The 26157-nt window shown below is 31.6% G+C and overlaps 2 long non-coding RNA genes across 2 annotated transcripts in view; one reads left to right on the top strand and one right to left on the bottom strand.

The window, feature by feature from the left end:
- The window catches only part of LOC126025727 (uncharacterized), a 722173-nt gene that overhangs the window by 534047 nt on the left and 161969 nt on the right, over window positions 1–26157 (bottom strand). The gene's annotated exons all lie outside the window — the stretch shown is intronic.
- LOC126025725 (uncharacterized) overlaps window positions 5388–26157 on the top strand; it is a 105151-nt gene continuing 84381 nt past the window's right edge. The window contains exons 1-2 of the long non-coding RNA XR_007501511.1: window positions 5388–5428; window positions 17413–17455. This is a non-coding gene — a long non-coding RNA (uncharacterized LOC126025725). The remainder of the gene's footprint in view (window positions 5429–17412; window positions 17456–26157) is intronic.

The following is a 26157-nucleotide window of genomic DNA, read 5'->3' as shown; positions in this document are numbered from 1 at the left end:
CCAATTCTGGTTTTCATGACCCCACAAAACCTATGGTGTCTTAACAACATCAGGAATGATCTCTAAATACAGAGGTAGGAGTAAGTTATGAATACTACTGTATATTCTATAAAACAAAAGTAATAAATAAGAAAAGGAGTTTTTGGAATAAGGTAATGTATTGAGAGATCTAAGATACAGTCAGATTTAAATTAGTTTAACATATTAAACTTAAAGATGATGTTATTGGTGTGGATAATTTTTTTTAAATATCAAAATGTTCCTTTGAAAATATCTTTCCCATGTTACAATGCATAGTTTTTATTGTTTAAAACAATAATCTACATCAGCCTTTGGAAAGAAATTTCTCATAAGTTTTGCCTGTCTTCTACATGGCAACTCATGGTAGACATGTTTGATTTAAAGAACTAGATAGCATAACTAGGAAGAGAACAATTCATGAGGAGCTCTAGCAGATTGAGCCCTGCAAAGGGTCTGAGCTTTTCACAGGATCCATAACGTCCTTGGACTTGACTGTTGTGTTATACTTTAAATGGAATTGATTGTGTGGTTGTAATGAAAGTAACAGATTGATTTCTATCCAGTGTTACAAAGAGTAAATAGAAAAATGTTCCTGTCTTGCCCTGCATTCATAACTGATCGGATTTGCAGGCTTTAGGCTCAATCTTTAATAAGGGATAAGATGCAAATATAATAAAACTGGTTTCAAAGTTTAAGGATCCTTTCACTGCTCATCAAAGATGTTTCTTGTTTCATTTAGATGTGTTGTATTGATTCAATCACATCACCTAGGAAATGTTACTTTCTTTAAAATGCAATTCATAATTTATCATGTAATTAACATTCGTATGTGCTTTTGTAGACATATTAAGGTTATTGAACTGGGAGTTGTAAATGGTGGTATATTTTTAATTGTCTGAAATTGAATAGCCTCTTAGTTATTTAAATAAATGATGATAGCTTAAGTTTAGATTTATTCAACAGATTAGTTATGGTTAACAAATGTATTTTGGTCATGAAGTAAATTTTTACATCACAGATGTAGTAGGTAAGGTGTAATATTAGCATAATTGTAATAGTGTTTTTTTTCTGAAGAACTATTCCTGTTGAAAATTTATTCAGAAATATCATTATGCTATTAAGACATAAAATTCTTGTTTCCAGTAATCAACTCAATACCTTTTCTCCATTTTTCCTTACTGATTTAGAAGATAATTAAACATGAGCTTTATAATTACATATTTATTATACTCCAACAATGAAATCCTCACGAGCCTTTTCTTAGTCTCCTGCTTATAAATAAAATCAGGCCTATATAGCAAAGGGAAAAAAGCATTTAAAATACAAAGTACAGTTCATAGCTTCACTTTACCATAAATGAAATGATGCACAAAAAAATATAAAACTCAAAGTCTAACAATTTATTTTTAAGCAGCAGTTTCTTCACACATGTGACTCTTTTTTGGATTTGTTTTATGTTTTGGGTAAAACAGTTTAGTATAATGATGCATAGATGAGACACAACAAAACAAAACAAAATGAAAAAAATAACAAAACAAAACAACTAACACATTTGACTGTCAGCTTTCCTCAGTTGTAGCTTCCAAGAACCCTCCATTCTTCCCAGCCCCCCTGGATACCCTGCAGGTTGTACAGACAATTCGCAGGAAAAGCTTAGACATCGAGCTTGCATGCTTTTTGACTCCATTTTAAACCTTTTGTTCACACCAGGGTGGCATTTTTTCACACCGCATGTGGCAGTTTTGACTCCTAGCCAACTTGTCTTATAAAATCAGTCTGTGATTTTTTTTTTTTTTATATATATTCACAGGGCTGCTTCCTGAACTGCTACTGCTGTTTGTATCTTTGACTAGTGATTGGTGCAGAAGTTTATAGCAAAATGTGTTTTAGGGAGAGGAAGGAAAAAGAAAGCCATCGAAAACGCTTCTGGCCTGAAATACAGGAAATGCATTTTAAATAAAACAATGGTTGACTCAGGATAATATATTAAAATCAAATATATTTGTCTATATTTCTATTTTAAAGTGTTATATTAGACATAAGTTTATTTAGATATACATAAATGATAATACTTAGCTTCCATTTATGTCATCTTTTTATGCAAATAAAATCACATCTTCAAATTAATATCATGTGCCCCATAATATTCAGTAAGTCCAAAAATATTCTGATTACATATAATCATTTGACATACCTTACATAGTTTTGAGTTAAACAGTGAATCAAGACATCATATAAAACTTTTATTGGATGGCCACAATTTAATATTTTCTGTGTAAACATCATTATTATTAAAGTTTTATTCATTTGACAATGTTTAAATAAAAAGTACTACTTTGACCCTCGACCATTTTATTACATTTTTTACTAACTAAACATATGTGTAACTCATATAAATGATGAAGAATGACCATGACATAAAAGCATTCCTGGAAAATTTTATTACAAGCCAAACGTGCATTGCCATAATCTTACAGTTATTTTATCCATCTATGAAACCTCAAATAGTAATTCTGTAATAGATGATTTGGCAGTGAGAAATATCTAAACCTATAACTTTCTTCTGAGAAATGCTTATTTTATTGGATTATTATCTTTTATTTGTGTTAATAAAATATAACCGAGCAGTCTAAAAATATTCCTCAGATAAGATCTCAGTATTTTTAATAAAAAGAAGAGTGTACTATTTTCATTTTATTAATAGAGATTATGTGATTTTATATACACTCCGAAGAGATAAATAGAACCATTCCTTAAGTTACTTTTTATGAATATAATAAATAGTAAAATCACTTTATAAAACAAATCTTTACTGAAGTAGTTTTTTAATAGTGTTAACAAAAAATAAAGTAACTGTTTTTACATTCTTCTTGCTACAAAACTAACTTAACTAATGAAAACACTTATTCATAGCTAATATGAGTTTAATATGTAGAAAATAACCACACATTTAGACTTTAAGGAAAGCATATTTAAATAGTATCTTAGATTATATTTTATAACTTCTTCCAGGAAATATAAATATAAATATGTGCATCTGAATTATTCATTATAATATTAGAAACAAAAATATCTATGTTATATTGAGAAACTTGGTATTTTGATCATTTTTAAATTACTTGAACTGCAGTCAATGTCAATAAAATAACACAGCAATAGCATTTCATTGTAATTTCTGTAACAGTATATGTGCTAAAAGATACTTTTACTTTTCCACCTAAAATAGAAAACTGTTTTAATAACAACTCATATGTAGCATAAGAAAGAAAAGCAATAACAAACAAAAAGAACACATCAAATAAGTTAATGTAACTAAGACTCTAAATAAAATAAGATGCAATGAATTTTGTAGTCTGCAATTATCTTGATGCACAGTTATTTTTCAAGTACAAATTTTGTTTGTCTTTCAAATCTGACCTTAGTTCAAAAGGAGCAATAAGTATATTTAGGTACAAAACATTTTTGAATAGCAACTAAAATGTTGTCATTAGAAACACATCACAGGAAGCAACTAAAATATGCAAATTAACAATTTCTTTTTGATTGAAGCTTAAGTCCTTATATAAAACTAAGAAAAAATTTTAAATCTAACAGACCATTTGAAACTCAGAATAGGAACACATAAGATCAGTGAAGAAAGTGTGTTAAGCTTGTGAAAAAATTACCTACTTTTTGCAGTTCAAATGTTTGTTGAAAATAGTATGAATGTATTTCATATGTATGCCAAAGAATGTAAAAAAATATTTTAACTCATCTTTGTCATTTTCAACTATAAAAAGACTCCAAGTTCAATAGTATTAAGTTTCCTCTCTCCACTTCTCTCTTCATTCTCTCTCTGTTTCTTAAGAATCTTCTTTCCAGTGTATCTTCTATTTGAAGTGAACAAAATAAGATCTCTTGACAGATGTAGACAAAATAACCACACCAATGTAGAGAAATAAGTTTCCTGCCTTTTCCCTGTTCTTAAATGTTAATAAAATAAACTCATACACTGTGCTACAAAATTTAGGTTGGAAGTAATCCTCTGCTATTTAAGACTGAATGAAAAGAGTATTCATTGTGAGTTATGTTTCATCTGTCACAATAACCTTCTTTATTCTCCCATGGACCTCCCATATGCATGTGGCAATTAAAGAAAATAGGTATGCCTCAAAGTAAGATATAAAGATATTTCTTTAAAAAAAAAAAACAAGATAAAAGCTGATGATATATACACTGGGCTTGCTAAGAATTATATTGAAAATAAGCATGTGACAATTGGGGGGTGATTCTGACATTTTAAGAACACAACAAGAGAAAAATATATATAGAATTAGTAGGTATAATGTTGCCATACATTCTAAACACCATTTTATCAGGAGCAGTGAAATGTAACTTTCAAAATGAAATGTGCACAACCTATTTTCATATTTATTATTTCAATCATAAGGCATGTTTAAGAATATAGTTTTATTTAGAACACCAAATGTCAGCAAGAATTTGTGCAGTTTAAAGTATAATTTAAATACTCCACAATAACATTATTTTGTTATATAATTTTACACGTTACATTCATAAAGAGGAATAAAATCTTCCCAATTAACAGATCTTATGAAACAAATTTGCTTTAACTTAAAATCAATGTGATTATTTGATTTACTTACTCTTACAAATCAGTGAAATTAGCTTGAGGCAGTTCAAGTTCGCCTTTCTGGAATTAAATCTGTTAAGTGATAGACATCATCTAATCATCTTCTTAAAAATAAACCTTAACTTTTTTTTTTGTTTGTTTATTAGGGCACAGTAAAAAATCACACCACTTAGAGTTACAGCTAGTTAAGAGCTAGATAATATTAAAAAAAAATCTGTGAAGTAGGAAAAATTAAAGCAGTTAAAAGAAAATAAAATGTTCTTTCTGGCATGAAAAGATATCAAAAGGCTGGTGATGAAGTATTTCAAAGGTTCGCCATAACAGTTACTTACTTTAAGCATGTAAATCATTTAGGTTAACATAAAAATCACAAACTCTGAAGGCAAAAAAAAAAAAAAATACCTTAAGACTAAAAGGAAAACCTTTTGGCCCACCATACAGGTTGGGCACAAAAGTGCTTGCTAAGCTATCTATTTCACACATGCAACGACAGAAGGTTCGATATTCATTCGATCGATGAGTGAAAAGGCACAATGGCAAAATCAGACAGACTTCTTTTCAAATACAGATCTCCAATGTCCCAGATGCACGGCTGGTGGTGTAGCTCAGACGGAGCAAGGGTTACATCAAGGCTGTTCTCTGGACCGTGCAAACAGTCTACTAGACCAATGACCTGCAGCGTCATGCCCTTTGAAGAAGAGGCAAGTTTGGTCATGATGAAGAAAAATCAAGGCGTACCCCTTTTAACAATAGGGAGCAGCTCGTGGCTGCAAAGAGGTAAGCAGGGGTAAGAAGAAAACGGCATCTGCTTCCATGGTTACAGGCCAACTATGAGAACCTTGCTTTTCAAGGGAGCCGGTTCTCAGGCTCTCTCACAGGCTATGTCATGCATTATAAGCAAAGGCAGGTTGAGCTGAAATCCGCAGAGTTATTTCAGAGTAAAATGATACGGAGCACATGGCTGGCAGAAAAGAAAGTCACATGACTGCTAAGAACCAGAGTTGGACTATTTCAGAATAGGATTTTGTTCCCCATTCGTGGAGTTTTAAAGAAGGAACGAAATTTATAGAAATAAACAGGGTCGGGGTGATAAATATGATTATAATTTTTTTCTGGCTGCTTATGTGAGTAGAGGTCAAAGCTCAAGATAATACCTCCCTCCATTCTGGCAGGACTTATTGTTAATATAGCTTTATTATGAATAGCGGTTAAAATATTGCCCCTCTTTTGGGGGTACATTGTAACATGGAGGAAGTGTGCTTGTGATTAGTTTTTTTCTGACCTTCTTCTCTTTCATTTCCTGTCCTGGATATTTCCATGTTTGTATTTATATATATATATCCATGGTTAGATTTTATGGATAGAGGTAGGAGGTTTGGTGAGAAACTTCTTTGAAAATATAGCATTGCTGATCTATTAAAGTACAGGTTTCCTCTGAAATTTCCTTCTGGAATTTATTTACTGGTAAATGAAAATCTCTGCCCAATCTTTGATCTCTGATAATAGTTAAATTTATAAATCACAAACTTATTTTTATTTGTTGGTTGATATAAGGTTTATGGCTTATAGATTATTGTTAACTTTTTGTCTTGATACACTAGCAGCTGATATAATTGGATTAACATTTGAAAAATTAAAATGTAGCTTATTCTACTTAGATTTACTACAATAACCATGGAAAATGCATAGTTACAAATAATTCACTAAGATAAAATGTCCCTTAACAAAATATACTAGTAATATCAAAGAGCTTATACTTGCTTGTTGTTCAGTGATATACAACTATAAACAATAGTTTAGTCTTTGATTAATATTAAATTTCAAGAATATAAGGTTAAATGTAAGAAAATTTCAAATATTTTCATACATTTATTTTTAGATATTAAGTATTTCACTATAAGTACATCCGATATTCTTGTACGTAGTATTAATTTTGAATGCTTTCCTTGAAAAACATTACTTTGTAGCTTTAGAGAGCAATTATCTTTTGGTGTTCGTGAAAGCTACAATTTTATGCTTTCAATCAAGAAATCAGTAGATAATTTTCAATGTATTCCTCCATACTAAAGCTTTGTTTTGAATTAAGCTTGTAGTTAATGTTATGCATGTTGTCCTGTTTCTTTCAATATATGGAACAAAATTAATTTCTATGCTTTGCATGGTAAGAAAAGAGTATGGGGTAAATATGAGCAACTAAAATATTACTGTCTTAGAATAATAAACTATTATAATCAATTTAAGCGTCATGATCCAACATATTTAAATAATTTATGCATTGCTAAGATAATTTAGCATTAGATTCTTTGATATAATATCAGAACATACTTGTTTCCAAAGGTCATATGTCTATTTTTATACCCTCAGTGGAATAACTACCTGCCAATACTTTTAGAAAATACAAAACAAAAATAAATGCACTAAGATCTAGGTATATGTTGCATATCATACTTAAGTTGTGGTGAAGGGAATTTAGTCTATGAAATCTAATGCAAAATAGCTTAATAGTTGGTTTTTTTTTAACCCCCTGTTAACATTGAGTCATTTGTCTTGCTCCACTATTTTTTGAAAATATTGTTTGAGCCAGATAGTTTGCTTTGCTGGACTGTGTGCTTTTTCTTAAGGTGGCTCCAGTTCAAGCCCTAGGATAGGTTTGAGCATTAACATAGCATATGATCCCCTGATCATTGCCAGGAGTGACGACCCCACCTCTAGCAACTAGCCTGGAGTAGATCTTGAGCCCTACTAAGTGTGGCCCATAAACTTGAATCCAAAATAAAAGAGGAAGTGTGTACAGAGAAAAGAAAAATCTATTTTTATACACATTTCTAGGTGAACATATATTACACCAATGGTAAAATATATTAATAGTATATATGTAAAGGCTCAGACATGCTCTTTTAGTTCATGTTGGAAATTATTAAAATGTTCTTTATCAGGTTAACTAATTAATTGGAGACTTAACGTTAAGAATGAACAACTGTTTTCTCTTTAAAAAATTTTCTCATGTTAGAAGTATGGAATAGTGGAGTAAAGTCCATATTGTATAGTATGTACAACAAAAGTTAGTCCTAAAGCAAAATGAGTTAAGTTGTAAATTCAATCACTTAGAATTAAACTTTAGTTTAACAGGAAAACTAAAATTGGCTTTGCCTCTGAAGCACTTATGTTTATAAGTGAATGACTAAAATTTTCCAATGTTTTCATATTGTGCTTCAAATGGAGCAGATGTTCAATAAGTATCTACTAAATGAATAAAATAGAGATTGTAGTAATGAAATCATTAACTCAAAATAATCCAATGTCATGAAATACAGGACAGAACCTTTTCTACTTATTCAAATACTTTTTTGACTTTTATATTTTTTTATGACCTTATACAAGTGAATACTTTAATCATTAAATGTGATTTCTTGAGTGACCACTGTGTGCCCAGTGAGATTAAAAATGTGGAACCGGAGCCAACATGTCATAGAATATGAAATTCTATGAAACAATATTATTCTTCGTAAGCCCCCTTAGGAAAAACTCCAGAGCAAAATAAATATAGCAATGCTCTATTAAGCATTGTTATATATAATTATTTATGACATACTTAATACTTTTTATAAAATACTCATTAACTTAATATATGATTAACTTTTTAAGTAAAATATTAAAATCAATTTTATTTATGTTCAATAAAGTGTTGACTCTAAAATCACCTTAGATAAGCTGATTATTGTAAGTCTGTAGGTATCCCTTCTTAAAGTTCATTTTATTTACAAATGTCCTTTTGAATGAAAGCTTTTATTATCCAGGAGTAGATGTTCAGAAATGGAATTGGTGAATCCTATGGTAGCTCAATTCTTAGTTAACTGAGTATTCTAACTACTGGTTTTCATAAAGGTTGAATTAAAAAGGAGAAAAAAAAAAGTAAGTTTTGTTTGTTTGCTTCTGGGCCATATTTGAGAGTGTTCAGCACTCACTCCTCGATCTGACCTCAGTGAGCACCTCAGTGCTCAGGTGAGCATATTTGGTACCCTCAGGGATCAAACTCAGGCAGGCTCAGTGCAAGAAAAACATCTTATCCTTTGTGTTATTTTTCTGCTTCCAAAGTACAGATATAATTTTATTCAGTTTGAGTTCGTCTATGGTAGAAATTAATGCATAAAGCAAATTAACAAATGTTAATTTACTTTTATGTTGGGAAGACATATCTTATTTTTGTGTCGGATTTAATTTATTTTATTAAGCAATTATTTATTCTATTATACCTTACCTAAAATATTTGCATTTGCTAATATATGATTGATGAATTACTAAGTGATTTCCTGACAATAGGATTCTGAAAATGGTAAGACATCCTTCAAATGTGTCTCTAACTCAAATATTTTTTAGTTTCATTAGATTTTATTAAAAGAAGTCAGAAATCAAGTAAATTATATATTTGCATTGAGTATCATTAAATTATAGACATGTCATAACATGTATAAGCATGTTTGACCACTTAGATAAGATTATTTTGTAGGGAAAGATAAAATAATATGATCCGAGAGCTTTAATTAATATTTTCTCACCTAAATACTTATTTTCCATCTAATATTAATTATAATAAGGTTATAGAAAAACTATAAGTATGGGTAGATTATTAGTACAGACACTGCAATAATAAAGAACAGATTCTAAAGAGCAATCGTAAAGAACTAGTTTAATATTCTATGTGATAATTAATCTCAGAGTCTTCTTTGGGACCAAATAAAGTGTTCTTTGAGAATTCAAGTATGATTAACTCATGATTTCTGGTCACTTGGGCTCATTTTCAAGTGTGAGGAGAAGAATACAGTATCTGTGAGCTGCCCTCATAGGAGAAGCCCATGTTTTTGGAACTCTGTCCACTTTAAATCTAACATAGGTCTCTTTTATACATGCTGTTTTATTAATTCTCTAAGTGTAATCTCAGAATTACATACACTTTTGAATTTTACTCCCATCACATAATAGGTGTTGCCAGCATGTCACAGAAAACTCCATTGTCTCAACGGCAGAGTATTGGCACTGGAGTGATGTTACAGCAGGTAGAGCATATGCCTTACAGGAGATTGATCTGGGTTCTGACCCTGAACATAGAGACAGGTCTAAGCCCTGAATTCAAGTTATGACTCTTCCTCCGCAAAATAAAAAAAGGAATTATGGAAAATAGAGATAAGATGACAGGAAACTAACTCCTAACAGTTCTAGATAAATAGAAGACAATATAAATAAATTATAAAATCCAGATGATATTTGATTCATAAATAAGCAAGTTGGACACAACACTGTTTCTTTACTTTCCTTTTTTTTCTTTTCTGTTATTTTCTCTTCCTTTCCCTCTCCTCTCTCTTTTCTTTACTTCCTCTCTACTTTCCTTCACTCTTTCCTATCCCATCCACTTCCCTTCCCTCCTCTCCTCTTCCTTTCCCTTCCCTTCCTGTCTTCCATTACTCTTCTTTCACTCCCTTCCCTCTTCTCCTTCCTTCTTTTTCCTTCCCTTTTCTCCTTTTTTCTTCCCTCCTCTTCCTTTACCTTCTATTTACTCCTCTCCCATCTCCTCCCCTTCTTTTTCTTTCCCTTCTCTTCCCTCTTCCCCTTTCTCCTCTCCTCTCCCACCTCTTCCTTTCCCTCTTCTCCTTTCTTCTCTCCTCTCCTTTCGATTTCTTTCTCTTCCTTTCTCTTTCTTTTCCTCCTTTACTCTTCCTTCCTCATCCCTTCCCTTCCCTCCTCTCCCTTTTCATCTTCTCTTCCCTCCTCTCCCACTCCCTCTTTTCTCCTTTGCTACTATTCCATTCCCTCCCCTCCCCACCCTTTGCCTCCCTTCCCTTCCTCTCCGTTCCCTTCCTTTCATTTTCCTTCCCTCTCCTACCCTCCCATTGCCTCTCATTCTCTATCCTTCCTTTCCCTTCCCACCTCTCTCCTCCCCTTCCTCTTTCCCTGTCCTTCCCTTCTCTGTCCTTCTTCCCTCTCTTTTGGCTTTTGGGCCAAACTTGGTAGGATTATGGAATTACTATTAGTTCTGTGTTTGAGGAGCATTCCTGGCAGGACTGGGTCCACAGGTGATGCATTGGACCAAATCTGAATGTGATGTATGCAAAAACTTTACCTGCTGTAATACAACTTTGCCACTAAATCCAAGTTTCTTTTTTTTTTCTTTTCTTTTTTTTTTTGGTTTTTGGGCCACACCCAGTAACGCTCAGGGGTTACTCCTGGCTATGTGCTCAGAAGTTGCTCCTAGCTTGGGGGACCATATGGGACACCGGGGGATCGAACCGCGGTCCGTCCAAGGCTAGCGCAGGCAAGGCAGGCACCTTACCTTTAGCGCCACCGCCCGGCCCCATAAATCCAAGTTTCTTAAGAAATATTTCACATTTATCATAAAACCAATTCTAAGCTCAATGTAAATTATCATAGACAATCAACTTAAAAGGTGATTATGTGTTTATTATACTATATATTTATTTCTGTGTTAGTAATACTATATGCGTTATTAATGTGTTTATATTTATTATTTATGTGTTTTATATATGTTATATATGTTTATAATATGTGTTTTAATACTTACTTAATAAGATGGTATTTGTAGTTAGAATAGTCATTAAATGTACTCATTTTATACGTTTGAAACCACAAAAGTATATTAAAAGCTGTAGAATTTATTATTTTATTGACCTTACTTTTTAACACTGGAAAATTTCTTCACTATGCCATCCAATCTCCTTTCTCTTTCAAATAGTAAGGTACAGCTTTAAAAATGAATTAATGCAAAATATTTCCATTTGAAAAGGTTTCAAGTGACATCTGAATGTCAGCTATTTAGTGAGAATACTTCTGATTTTTGATAGATTATTTACTATTATAAATTCAAGTTTTTCCATTTTGAAAGAACAAGAAATTAGACTTCATATTTTTGTAGGTAGCTTTCTCTTTTTTAAGAACAGCTTTTTCCTTTCTCTTTTCTCTTTTTTCTTTTTTTATGTTATCCTTTTGATAACATAAATTGATATCACATTTTTGACTAGTAAATTTAATCAATCTTATTTGGATTTAAGCAAACTAGTCTCACTTATTAAGTGTATTTATTTTTGTCCCTGTTACACTTGAGTTTTGAGTTACACTTGGTCTTGAGTTTCTTTCCTTCTTACCTTCTTGACTCAAGTTATTTTTACATTTACATGTCTTATTTTCATTGTAATTTAAATAATGTAGTAAAAGTAATGCTTAATGTTCATGGTTTTCATATATAAAGTGAGAGTCCTTTCACCATCACCAAATTGCCTATTACAACTTCCCTCCTGTTATAATGCTACTTTTTTATTGAAGTAAAAAATTTATAGATATAATGAGAAAAAAGCTAAAAATGCATAGATATCTAAATACTCAAAAACTTTGCTATGAGTTTTATAGAGTTGAAATTCAACTATAATCTTTCAGTCACTTTTTAGAAATAATTTTTCTAAATCTTAAAATAATCCCTAAGTAGATCAAATTTTCATCCCTTTGAAAAGGAACTCTTCATTCTTTTTAATGAAGTATGAGGGGTACATATGATTTTTATTAACCATCTTTGACTATATTAGTGTCTAAACATTTTATTCTCTGAATAAACATTTTATTCTATAAAATAATGATCTCAAATAGTTAAAATCTGTCTCTGTATTGTTTAATGTTTGCATATGGAGTGCATATGTGTAGAGACATTCTAACGTTAACATGTGCTGAAATAAACTACACTCAAGGCTTTGTTTTTACAGATGGATGTCAACTCTTGAGTTAACTATATTAATTTTCCACTCTAATATTTTTCTAAGCTATGTGAAAGCTTCTTTAAATTTTAAATAGGCAGTACTCTTTTATTTAAAATAAAAAGTTACTCCTCATTAAACATATATATTTTAAGAACCATATTTAACTACCTAAATATGTTCCTTTGAATTACTAGTATACCAACATACTTTACATAAATAATATGAAATTTAATAATATTATTTGAAATTGTAAATGATACTTTTATGTTCCCTAGTTAGTTTTTTATATATATTTATATTATTATACATATACATCATGTTATATAGGTATAATTTTTATAAAGAGATATATTGTATTTTTGAAGACAGGTATATATCTAGTTTGCATGGTTTGAAAATGAGTTTTTTAAAGATGGTACCATTTTTATCAGAGATGAAAAGAATATTACAGAGAAATAGATACTTTCTCCTCACTTTGATTTTGTTCATCTCTGATGACTTGGGCAAGTGATCTTGTCTGGATCAAAGGTCTTCAAACTTTTGTGGTAAAACTGTAAATTCTCCTTGGAGTCACTCTGTGATGGGCTGTATGTCAAGTATAAGCTGAATCTATAGAAATTTAGTTTAGGGGTGGAAGACACAAGAAATTTTTGAAAGTCTATACTATTGATGGTCATCCTGCATGCATTCAATAGCAATATTAATTCGAGTCTGTGAAATTTAAGCCCAAAACACCTGTGAAAATTTAAATTTAACTATCAACTTCTAAAAAATATTTAGCCAGTTTTCACTAATTGGTCTATAACTTAATTGGCCTTATATAATAAATAGACTGTGTAACAATACTATGTCACTAGGTAAATCTTGTTCACTAATGTATAGACTAAACTTTGACCTTTAAAATGAGATATTTACTTCTATAAACCATAGGTACTTATACTTTCCTTTGGGCCTAGTATTACATAGCAATGCTTACTGTTTATTCTGATTCTGTGATTAGGGATCATTTATGATGATGACTGGGAACCATAAGTTTATAGAGATATGCCAACGATCAATTGATTGCAAGGGAAGCATTACCCTCAGTAATATCTCTTTGACCCCAAGACTCTTTTCGATAATGGTGGGTAAAAATAACATTTGTTGGGTGTGAGAGATGTAATTGAACTGAAAATTCAAAATTTAAAAATATAAAGGTCTCTAAAAATTTAAGGATTTTGGAGCTAGAGCAATAATACAGTCTGCAAGATGCTTGCCTTGCATGAAGCCTACTCAAGTTTGATCTTCAGCATCCTACACAGTATAACAAGTACCTTCAGGAGTAATTTCCAAGTGCACCCTTAGCACGGTTGGGTGTGGTCCCAAACAAAATTTAAGGATTTGTATTTTAATTCTTTAATTTTTTCCCATCCCTCTTAATTAGCAACTATTTTTTTGCTTCCTTATTCTTACATTTTAGGAAACAGTGTATAGATTCTGAAAATGCATTTGTCTTCTCTATCTGTCCCTCCCCATTTTTGTGGTCTGCCTTTCCTTTGCTAAAACATAAAAATAAACCACCACACTGCTACTTCTCTTTTATTCTTTAACAAAATTTTATTCATGTGTAGATGGTATTTAGTAAATTGTCATTCTGTCCTTAACTTACATGTGTCCTCTTGAATTATGCTTCACTTCACCAGAGTCCCCCCCTCAACTCCTCCATATAATCAATCATTCCTCCTTTGTTTGGTTTATGGTACATTTTATGACCTGAAATTACATTCTTGGTTTTTTTGCTTGTCTATTATATGTCTCCTTATTATTAGTTCATTGTATATCAGACAATGTCACAGAAAGTGAGTGTAAAAATAAAGATAGGGAACAATATATGTGCCATTTAAAATATAGGCACTTATAAGTATAAAATAATGGTTATTTGTGTACATAAATGTCCAAATGGCAAAAGATTTATATGTTAAAAGTATGATGAAGAAAATGCAAGCTGAAGATTAGAGAAGATCATGATATTGAATTATATTAGATGGTCAAGGTAGAAAGACCCGATTGAATAAACTGATATAGGCAAAAGCCAGAAAAAATTAAAGGAAAGTCCTTTGCAGGGAAACTGTTCTACATAAAGGAAATAGAATGTGTCTGAGGTGGAAGTGTGCTTGGACTATCTAAGGTCAAATGAAGGGACCAAAGAGAAGTGAGTTAGGTAAGAATCATAATCTCAAGAGTCCCAGAGCTAAAAGAGGACCCAAGGCACTATTGTGGCTGGATTTGAGATTTATTCTGAGGCCCTTAAAAAGGTTGATTTGAGGGATGATATCCGGAGGCTCAGATAATGGAGCCTGCTCTGTGGTAAAAGGAGATCAGCTAGAAAAGAAAGGAGGATTTGTGATAAGCTAGAACTAGTTCATAACAACTCCCAGGAAGCCCATTGTACACAATACTCCCTAGTGGTCACTTCACTTGAAATTTCTCATTGTGGGAGTGATTTTCACCATGAAATATGTGAATAATAGGCTCAGCTTTCCTCCCTCCCTCCCTCCTTCCTTCCCTACCTCCATCCTTCCCTTCCTCCCTTCCTTCCTACCATCCTTTGTTCGTTCGTTCCTTCCTTCCTTCTTCTCTTCTTTTCTTCTCTTTTTCCTTCTCTCCCTCATTTTCTCACTCAATCCCTTCCTACCTCCTTCCTTTCTTCCCTCCCTTCTTTCTTTCTTCCTTAATTTTTTGATTCTCAATTCCTTAAGTTACCACAATATATACTTTATTATTTTTCATTAAAATTGTTGGAATGAAAACAACTGATTAGAAAAATTCAGATATCATTTGTGCCACAAAACAGATCCATGAATATAATACTTCACATCATCACTAATTTTTCTCTATTTTGTAAATTAAATGTAAGTAAATGTAGACCATGCCTACCAGAACATATGAAAATTAATCACAGGAATTAAGATAATTAAATATGGACTTTTTATTTTCCATTTAGCTTCTTAGAATAAAAATAAATTTTATCCAAAGTTCATATTTTGTTTCACTGAACAAGTCCAAATGTAGTAGTAATTGATTTTTCATAGCTTATTTTTTTCTTAGTGTTTCTGAGTTCATTTTACTGTGAAATATATCACAGTACCCAGTTGTTACCATGTGTGTTTGTGGGACTGATTAATCTTTTTTTTGTTGTTTGTTTTGTTTTGTTTTGTTTTTGGTTCTCACCCGGCAGTGCTCAGAGGTTACTCCTGGCACAACACTCCGAAATCGCTCCTGGCAAGCTCAGGGGACATATAGGATGCCAGTATTCGAACTACAGTCCTGCATGCAAGGCAAATGCTTTACCTCCATGCTATCTCTCCGGCCTCTGATTTATCTTTTATATTTAAATTTTTTAACTATATTACATTGAAAGAAAATCCCTACATTTTATGTGCTGGAAAGAAGACTAACTTTTCATATTGATTTGATCTCCAAATATTTTGCCAACTATGAATAAACTAAGATAAAGAAGAAAAACATTTTATCTGGTACAGGAATATTTTCCTTTAAAACTCAACTGGCCTATTAATCATTTTGCTAATATTTATAGCTTTTCGCACAGTTGCATCATATAATATCTCAAAAGTATAGAATGTATAATAGTATTTACTTAATATGAATTCTAAAGCATTTCAAATGATTTTCTGAAATATTAAAACTTAAACTTCTATTTTATTATTATAAACTTTAATATTTATTAACATTTAAGTAACTTGTTTTAAAAATTAGCATTCTGTTACTCTATTATTGAGGGAGCTTTTTATTTTTTATTTTATATTATATTATATTTTATTTTATTTTTTTGTTTTGGCAGGGCCACACCCGGTGGTGCTCAGGGCTTACTCCTGACTTTGATCAGCTATCACTTTGGAGGGAGGGGGGACTATATGGGATTCTGGCAATAGAACTAAGATAATTGGGTACCATTCTAGCTGTAATATTGCCTCTGGCCCCAAGAACTATTTATAAAGTGACAGATATTAGATTATTTTCTGATGATTTATATATTCCCCATATGATAATTACTTGTCTAAAAGATATTTATGTGGAGTTTTTGCAATAATATAGTGGGTAGGGCATTTACCTTTCATGCTGCCAATACAGATTGGATTTCCTGGCATACAATATGTGTGGTCAACAGTAACCTCTGATTATGGTAGTGAGATTGATGTTGTGAATTGTAGACCTAAAACGACTGGGAATAAATTTTAAATCACCCTACATCAATCAATAAAATTAATATCACATCCACTTTATATAAGCTCACATTTTTGCATGTTTGTGTATTTTTATAATTTTGTCTAGTTTATGCTACACAAAATTTAAAATTCTGAAAGTTGCATACATCTAAGGGCAAAAAGCAGAACAATATTAATTTAATAATGTATTGCTAGAAAGTATTAATTGAAGCTATTAATCTTCTACAGTAGTTTTTTTTTTTTTTTTTTGGTTTTTGGGCCACACCCGGTGACGCTCAGGGGTTACTCCTGGCTATGTGCTCAGAAGTTGCTCCTGGCTTGGGGGACCATATGGGATGCGGGGGGATCGAACCACGGTCAGTCCAAGGCTAGCGCAGGCAAGGCAGGAACCTTACCTCTTGTGCCACCGCCCGGCCCCCCTACAGTAGTTTTTAGGGCACCATAACATCACTAGTTTTATTATAAGGGAGTTGGTTCTATCTTATAGCATTTAAAGTAATAATTTATTTTTTAAAATATCATCCTTTATTAAAGCTATCTTGATTTTCATATTTTAATAAATGCAAAAATAACTATTTTATATGTACTGATTTCTGAATTAGTTTATGTAAAAATTGTGAAAGGATTTTCCCTTAATGAATATTTATTCATTAACATATTGATTCAAATAACTATCTGGTTGTTTTTTATTTGTGAGACATTTGAATTCAATTTTATATTTAGGCGAATTCATAGGCATTTAATGATGGCCATATTAATGTATTTCTTTTTATTTCAGGTTATTAACTGTGGAAATGGTGCTGTGAAGGAAATCATGCATAGTAAGTCTTAATCATTTTGAGTTTTGAAAGTCTAATATAACTTACTGTACTATAATTGGTAATTTATTTTAAAAAAATTTTTAATATAATTTTTATTTTGATCATAGTGGCTTACATATTGTTGACAATAATATTTTAGGTACATATTTACATAAAATCAAGGGGGCTTCCCATCCCCAAATTGTCCTCCCTACCCCTCCGTTTTTGTCCTACCTCCCATTTCCTCTTCCCTCACCCTCAGGGCGGCTAGAATATGTGGTCCCCTCTGTATCTAACCTACTACTTAGTAGTCTTGCATCAGTTTGGTCTTGATGCCTCCCTTATTTCCCCCTGTAAGTGGGGGCAGGGCTAGCTAGTTCAAGTTGCGTGGTTTTGCCTGAAAAAGAGAAAGTAAATAAACTGGGGTAAGGGTCTAATACCCCGAAAATGGGCAGAATCCTTCTAGAGGTTCTCATCATCGATTTGGGAAGTGCATGAGAACAAGAAGGTGAAACACTCCACCAGTACCAAAAGAAGTGTCAAATATCCAGTGAGGACTCCAGTTATATCGATAGGCACCACAAAAAACAGATTAAAAAAAATAAATAAAATAAAAAAAAAATAAAAAACAAACAAACAAAAAAAACACGCCGTGGTCTTGAAATAAGAAACATGGCGTAGCACAAAACGAAAGAAGAGAAAGGAAGAGAGAGAAAAAAAAATAAGAATAATTGGGGACAACAATTTCAATAATTACATCCAAACAGAGAAATCGACCAAAATAGCTAGGTAAATAATTGTAATTTACCATAATCTGTGATTTATTTTTGTTTTAATTTTGTATGGGAATGTAGTAAGTGTTTATGTATGCAGAACTCTTGGATCTAAAACATTTTGTCTCAAGTCAAATTATCTTTAAGTAAATTCTGCTAGTTAATGTAATTCTTGGATTCAACAAATTCAGTATATTCCTATTTTTGACAAAGTAAACCAAAAAAACTTCTCTTTATACTCAATATTCTCTTTGCACTAAAACATATTATTTTCTGCTATAAGTGATACTCAGTATTTTCTGCTACTTAGTGTGTCTACTGAAAGTAAACATATTCCTTTTCTATGCTGAAAATTTTTCTGGTATTAAACATGGATCAGATATAAGTTCTATTGCTGCTCAAAGAGATAGGATAGCAGGTAAGGCTTTGTCTTATACATATTAAATCCTTATACTTTGACTTACACATATTAAATGCAGAGGCGGGAATAAGCCCTGAACACTACAGAATATGGTCCCAAAATAAAAGCAAAAATAAATAAATAAATAAATAAATAAATAAATAAATAAATAGGTAGTACTAGTTCTACCAAATAACATGAGATGAACTTTTTTCCTCTGATAGTCTTTGAACAGCCTTGTTCAAAACACTTTTACATATATTTTGTTTGTTTTGTTTTTTCTGGGCCACACCTGTTTGATGCTCAGGGGTTACTCCTGGCTAAGCTCTCAGAAATTGCCCATGGCTTGGGGGGACCATATGGGACACTGGGGGATGGAACCGTGGTCCTTCCTTGACTAGCGCTTGCAAGGCAGATCTTACCTCTAGCGCCACCTCACCGGCCCTATATTTATAGATATATATTCCATGACATATATGTCAGATATGATATGTGGCATATATCATGACATTGTTACTCCTGTTTGAGTATTAATATAATTCATATTTATAATACATGTTATTGATCAGGTTTATGCTTTATTCTGATAGACATGTTGCAAGTGGTAGATTAAAGGAAATCATTTCTTATTATCATTATTGGTTAGAAAATTTAAATTATTTTGGCTAAATTACTAATCAGTTTAATAAAATAAAATTTGAATTCAGCAGCTTTACTTCCTTTCCTGTCTTTTTAATTCTAAATTTTTATTTTTCTAAAATTCTAATACATATACAAGATTCTACATTATATATATTATATATATTTCTAAAAAAACAAAATTAAAATTTCATATTAAAATAGCACCAAAGCAACCAGATGTTTTGTTATATTTGGTACCAAAGGTTCAATGAAGTTTCAAATGTTCTCATAAGATAATTTGTCCTTATCTTAAATTTCTTTGTGACAGGGCCGGGGCGGTAGTGCAGCAGTAGGGTGTTTGCCTTGCAGACCCAGGACTGACCACGGTTTGATTCCCCGGGTCCCATATGATCCCCCAATCCAGGAGCGATTTCTGAGCGCACATAGCCAGGAGTAACTCCTGAGCATCACTGGATGTGGCCCAAAAACAAGCAAACAAAAATACACTTAACAAAAGTTGCCTTTGAAGTAACACACTAGTTAAAAATAACCACTAAGTTCAAATATAAATGTCTGTACACACATAAATATAATTAAACATTATATGGGGACATGAAGATAATAATTATATTTTATGCATATATAATTATGTATCACATTGATATATAAAATGAGATTTTAAAAATAGCATGTGTATAATATATAATTATGTAGTTTGCCTAAATATTTAAATAATAGATAAGCAATTATAAGAGTAATATGTTGTGAACCTTCATATCAAGGCCTATATTAAGTGAACATTACTAACCATTCAACCTTTTGATTTTATTTTTTCCCTGTGCCAGCCATGACAAAACCTGGTATATTCCTAATGTTAGTGGCATGAGCTCCACAAATTAAGATATCCGTTTGTATTTTATCTTCTTATCTAAAAGTAATGTTTTGTTTTTAATTTAATAATTTTATTTTATAAATAGATATTAATGATTACTTTGTGACTTCATTTTGATGGTTATCCCTTCACATTTAATATACTTCATATTCCATACCATGGTACATTGCCTCTATGTTATTTAAAAATAAACAACAATTTGTGACCTTCAATATTTTTCTATTGTAGTTAAATTAGAAGGCACTCACCTTACTATAAACAGCAAGTTTTAGAGATATTTTAACTTTTGATAATTATTTGAACATTTACACAAAACCTATGCCAGAGCTGCACATCAAGTTTTGCAAAATGTATAGTCTGCAGTAAGCAATGAGGTATTTTTATGGGTGACATATTATCATCCATTCTCAACAATATCTTATCCTCATAACCTTTCTATGATGTTATATTTGCATTATTCAGACAACATGAATGGGGTAGTCCTCTTATATGACTGAAACCCAACCACAATCATGTTTGTAACCAAGATGTTTAAATAAAAATATTATTAAAAAAAAGAAAATACCAATAACATTAGGAACAATGTATGTCAGTAAAAACTAATTAGTTGGGATAGATTTGCTGCTTTTACTAATATTTCATCTTTCAGTGATTTAAAACATTCAAGTTTTCTCTTCATATTAAGCTTACATATAGGAAGAAAGCAAAAATAAGTTAATCCACAAAATTACACTTAGTTTAAGATGTACTAAATTCTAGAAAAGTAATATGAATAAATCAGTTGACAGTTAATGACATTACTTAATGGAATTAATATTTACAGCTTGTTTAGAATTGCATGTCATCAGATAAACTATGAAGTGCTATATTTGTCATGTATAGTCATATTTATATATACATCTATCTTGGTAACATTAGTCACTTAATTATTTATTATGAAAAATGCTAAATTAGAAGATTTATTTATGCAGACATTATAGAAAATTCTTATAAAATCTTAGATAGTTTGTCACTACAAAATTGGCTTTCAATAGAAGTCACACAAAATGTATATATATATACGCATGCATTTAGTCATAAACCCAAATTGCTATGATTGATGCCTTTATAAACTATATAGGATATTTTTATTTTACTTATATATTACATATTATTTATGATATTGTTATTAAGTCTACTGGTAGTTTTGGGCTCATCGACAAAGTCTGTCCTTGATAATTTTATATAGGATATTTTATTTTGCAAAAATTAATATTTTAACATGACATCATGTTTTTTTTTTTAAGAGTTAAATAAGTACAGTAAAATGGTGATAGTGTGGCAATTGTTGTTTGCAGACATCATGGCTTTTAAGAAGTTTTCCAGATTCTTGGGCAAGGATAAACACACACACACACACACACACACACACATAAATATTTGTGTGCATATGTGTCCACGTTAACACATGTGTGTTTTCAGCATTGACCCTGGGTTTGGAAATAACAGTATGAATTGGCAAGATTTAGCACAGTTGAAAGGTGAAGAGAAAATTGACTGAAATGATTCAAGTCACTGGATCAATATATGTTGAGTGCTTATTGTGAGCTAGATAATCTTCTAAGTGGTAGTTTTATGTAAGGAACACAATTTCTTTCCAGGATGGATCTTAACATTGGCTTGATGGGTGCAGAGAAGGGGCAAGCATAACTCCAACAGTCAAGTAAATGAAAATATATATGGTTTATAAGAATATCAGTAATGTCAATTAAAATATTGGGGGAGAGGTTAGAAAGAGGGTATCTTCTGTTTTTTAAGTTTTTCTGAATTGTTAGTGTCAGAATAAAAATCCACAGAGAGGCACTGTGGGAGTGAGCATTAAGTTCAAAGGAGGGGGCACAGTGGTTTATTTGAGCAATCCCCCAAAGGAGTCAGACTGTGGCTAGATGTTGACCTTGTGAAGAGATCTGGAATCTTTTTTCTAAGCTAAATGAGAAGCCACCTTTGGAGGCTTTTGATCAGAGATGTTCACTTACATATTCTATTCCAATACCACCTCTCCACCAGAATGCCTGCCCTCCCCCCAAATCACTCCAGGGACCCCACCAAGGTAAGTTCTCTTCTGTGGGCTAGTTATAAGGTTCTGTTGCTTTTGGTCATTTGTTATTCCGTTAGTAAATTTCTTTATCTCTTACTTATGAGAGAGTTTATTCTGAATATGTCCCTCTACTTCTGAATTAATTCTACACCTAAAATCTTTAAAACAATATTTTTAAATAGTAAGTTCTATATTAATAACATTAATATCACTTATCTTCATAAACTTAGTTATCATCATTAGCCTTATCAAAATACCATATAAATAAAAGAAAAATGATAGTCCTTTTAAAATATTTGTACAATGATGACCTTTGTTTCTGACGTAAAACTAAAAGGATTTGTGCCATATACTACTTAGAACTGCTTAAGAGTATATTTAACATACAATGCTTTTTATTATTTTGAAGTTTCATAGGTTATAATTAAAGTCTTATTCTTAAAATATAGCTATGAGAAAACAATATGCAATATTTATATTAACTTTTCAAAGTGTCAGAAAGTTTCTCTCCTTATTATATTAAATAGATAGAATTTTAGCATTATAAGCCTAGAATATTAATGTGAATAGTATTCTAAATTATGCCACTTCACCAAATAAATAAATCAGTCTTGAAATCTCCAGAATAGCAGAGCTCTTTGATGTAAGAAACATTAAAAAATAGAATTATAACTTATTAATTCACTATGAGAAATGTATTTAATATAAGAAGCAAGGAATAGAAAAAATATCTCCATTAATGAAGAAAATGAAGACAAAAATTAAACAAATAACAAATACAATTGGAATAAAATATATTCCTGAGGCAATTTTATTATTTTAAATAGCTGAAGCACTATGGTATTAATTTATCTACTAGTAGAGTCATAATTACATCAAATTTTCCCCTGGAACCAGCATACAATTGAAACCTTGAACTCATATGTTAATATTCTTAGTACTCTCATTGTCCATTTTGTGTGGAACTTTAGCCACATAAAAATGCTATATGCATGGGGCCAAAGATATGGTGCAGTGATAGGGCGTTTTGCTTTGCATGTGGCTGACAGGAAGGACTGCGGTTCAATCCCCAGCATCCCATATGGTCCCCCAAGCCAGGAGCTATTTCTGAGAGCAGAGCCAGGAGTAACCCCTGAGCATCACCAGTTGTAGCCCCCAAACAAACAAACAAAAAAATGCTATATTCAGGCCATGTGAATAGTGCTTCTAATATTCCTTTTTTTATATCCTCATGCCAGATATGGAGCTGAGTGAGCTTCAAATGGTTCCAACCCCAGATATTAAGTACTCACTGTATTAAATTCTATATATAATTTAAATCTCAGCTCCTATAAAAAATGAATATATGTACTGTTACTAGGCCCTATCTCATTTATGTGCATTTATGACCAATAGAAGTGATAAAATAATAAGTTTTTAAAACACTAAATTTAAAAAATGTGGTAAATAATGAATTTTAAGAGGGAAGATATATTAGATTGATTTAGTATTTCATAGTATTTCATAATAATATAAATTTCATCACATAAATATGTGATGTCAATATGTGGTGCATGTTTTTATACTTGCATTTCAAAGAGTGTCCAACACAAGTACCTGAGAACAGATGAGTGGATAAAGAAATTATGGTACATCTACACAATGGATTATTAGTAAATGTTAGGAAAAATAAAGTCATGAAAAATGCATATACATGGTTTGATTTGGAGAGCTTTATGTTGAGCAAAATGAATTTGAGAGGAATAGGCATATGATGATCTATTTCACATATTTATATATTATTTGTGGGATATAAAAATAAAGATATAAATAAAGATATAAAATAAAGATATAAAAATAAAGATAGTATTGTAATAGTATCCATAGACAATAAAGGCACAGGACAAGAGGACCAGTTTATTAGGATGCTTGCCAAAAAAAGCAGGAAAGTGCACTTAGGGCAGAGAAAGGACCACGATGACAATAGTTGGAATTATCACTCTGGACAGGAACTGGGTGCTGAAAGTGATAGGCATGATACACTTGAGCAACAAAATTGCCAAACCACAGTATATAAAGTTAAAAAATAATAAGAAAGAAAAAGAAAAAGAGATAGAATGAAGGTTGGAAGAGAAAAAGAGAGAAGAATATCTGCCTCAGAGGCAGTCAGGAGGAAGGGCAGGAGGGATATAGGACATTGGTGGCAAGAAACGTGCACTGGTGAAAAGTGTTGTACAGTGACTGAAATTCAATTATGAACAACTTTGCAATTGTGAAAAAAACTATTTTGAACAAACTGGTAACCACTATTTTCAATAGGATAATTAATAAATAATAAAATATAGGGCCAGAGTGGTAGCACAGTTGTAGGGCTTTGCCTTGCACGCGGCTGACCCAGGACGAACACGGGTTCAATCCCTGACATCCCATATGGTCCGCCGAGTTTGTCAGGAGCAATTTCTGAGCTCAGATCCAGCAGTAACCTCTAAGAACCATCAGGTGTGAGCACCCAAAATAAAATAAAAAAATAAAAATGATCAAATATTTTTTCTGAAGAGCTACATTTATTTTTAAACAACTTTTCTGTACACTGGTTAATATTGAGTTATGATTATGTTTTCGCGTTATATTAACTGCAGGCTGAAATTCAGGACTAGCACAAGGGAGACTATATATTTAAAATAAATATCATTTTTAGGAGTATTGTTTAACTTATTGCTAATTTACTTTCCTAGAGTTGGTTTTCAATAGGGGATTTGTATGTTAAACAAATAAATTGTATGTAGTTGTCTAGATGTTAAACTTCTCAAATTACATTTTATATATTAGAAGTTACGTGGCTGTGTAAGATGTCATTATTACTTCCTAGCTATGGTCTGAAAGAGTCTGTACTTCTGTACCCATTGTGGAGAAAACAAAGGGAGGAATGAGGGTACAGAAAAATAAAGACAGGGGGAAGGCAAAGAACTCATTGGTCCTTGCTTCTGTGCCCCAGACTCTCAGATATAAGTATGCATTTTGCACTATGCAAATTCAGCATTACATTCTGTTCATGCTGTCTAGTTGTGAAATGCAACCAATAACATTTCTCTGACAAAAAATTTAATAAAAACCTTTATTGTAGCTCTCAAGCTAAAGAAACTCCAGATTGGTATTCAAGGAATTTAAGAGAATAAAATTGACTTGGTTTAATTTTTATTACATGAGTACTGTGGTTGCTTAAAAGCTAACTTTCAACTAGTTGAGACCACATTCTCTCTACTGAAGAAGTCCATAGATGAGCCTTCCTAAATGTGACCTTTTAGATGGAATTTTCAAAACTTTTTGGTACTGGGGCTGAAGAAATGTTAAAGCAGGTAAGAGACTTGTCTTGCACATGGCTGACCTTGGTTAGATCCCAGGTATCCAAGATGATCTCTAAGCACCTCCAGAGTAAACCTTGAGCATAAAGCCAGAGACAAGAGTAACCCCTGTTCATCATAGGGTGTGACAACAGCAACAGAAGATTCTGATACTAATCAAAAAAGTTAAGTAAAAATATCTCAGTATAAACAATTAAAAAAGATTATCTAATTATTCAAATAATACATTATAAATGTCTTGATTGTTTTTATTTATTTTTAATTATTTTCTATTTCTCCTGACAGTCGTGGTGGAGATAGGTTGTCTTTTTTACTAGTTAGTCTCACCCTGGACTGGTAATACTTGTATAGATTATTATAAGACAAATTTGGCTAATAATATAATGTATCATATTTCTCTTCCCTTGATAAATTGAGACTACAATTAGGTTGCATAATTTTATCTGCAAAGGAACTAATATTTTGATTAATGAACTTTACTCTTCCTTTATGTAATTGTTAATTATTTATATGGAAATATTCCAAGCACAAGAAGTCATATTTAAACTCTAAATATAATGTCAATAGACCTATATTAGTCAAATCCTATTGTTATTTAAATATTATTTCCCCTTTACTG

Source organism: Suncus etruscus, chromosome 13 (genome assembly GCF_024139225.1).
Source record: "Suncus etruscus isolate mSunEtr1 chromosome 13, mSunEtr1.pri.cur, whole genome shotgun sequence".
NCBI lineage: Eukaryota > Metazoa > Chordata > Mammalia > Eulipotyphla > Soricidae > Suncus > Suncus etruscus.
Note: the sequence above shows the minus strand (reverse complement) of the source record. Positions and strands in the feature narration are given on the sequence as shown.